We start from the raw sequence: 1,088 nt of genomic DNA on the forward strand, positions 1-1,088 counted from the left end.
CCAATGATAGGCTTCATGTCAAATGTGGTTCTTGAGAACATGTTTTAGTCAGGAATTGTGTGTAAACATTTAACCCAGTTCATCTCTATGAAGATGATGAAAACACAAATATTCTAAGAGAATATTTTTAAGAGAAAAAATTTTTGTTTATTCAAGGTATTCTTCAGTACTTATGTACAAGTAGAGTTTTTTTAGAACAAAAAACTACATATTTATAAATCACCCCAAATAAACCTCACATATATTATAAAAATTCACACATGCTTGTGCAAAAAAAAAAAAAAAAAAACAATAAACAAAATCATTCATGATAATACAAACCTGTGTCCCCAGATGCTAAGCAGACTGAGGCAAGATGATTTCCTGCACCCATGAACGCAAAGCCAGTTTTGGCAAGGTTTGAAGTCTGAAGCACAAAGGTGACATACACAAAAACTTGACACTTTAGGGTAAAGTACAAACTAAAGTTTATATGAAAGCCAAAGTCAGTGTAGAGTATTCTAGGTCACAGTGGTACTGAAAATATGTGAGAAATAGAAAGAGTGTATTTACACTCTATTCAATGACATTCAAGAATGTGCAAGAGGTCCAGGAGTTCCATTTGCTTTCAAGAAAAAGTGAAAGTGTTTTTGGTAAGATGGCCATTTTCATTATGTTAATCCGATCAATCCTTAGCACTGAAGATCTTTCTATCTTCTGATATCTTTTTCAATTTCTTTCATCAGAGACTTGAAGGGTTTTTTTGTTTTGTTTTGTTTTTATTTTTATTTTTTATGCAAGTCTTTCACTTGCTTGATTAGAGTCACACCAAGGTACTTTATGCTATTTGTGGCTATTGTGAAGGGTGTTCTTTCTCTAATTTCTTTCTCAGCCCTTTTGGCTTTTGCATACAGGAGAGCTACTCATATTTTTGAGTTAACTTTGTTTTTCAGCCACTTTGCTGAAGGTGTTTATCAGCTGAAGGAGTTCTCTGGTAGAACATTCTGGATCACTCATGTATAATATCATATCATCTGCAAATAGTAATACTTTGACTTCTTCCTTTCCAATTTGTATTCTCTTGCTCTCCTTTATTTGTCTTATTGCTC

Source organism: Meriones unguiculatus, chromosome 14, assembly GCF_030254825.1.
Source record: "Meriones unguiculatus strain TT.TT164.6M chromosome 14, Bangor_MerUng_6.1, whole genome shotgun sequence".
Lineage (NCBI taxonomy): Eukaryota > Metazoa > Chordata > Mammalia > Rodentia > Muridae > Meriones > Meriones unguiculatus.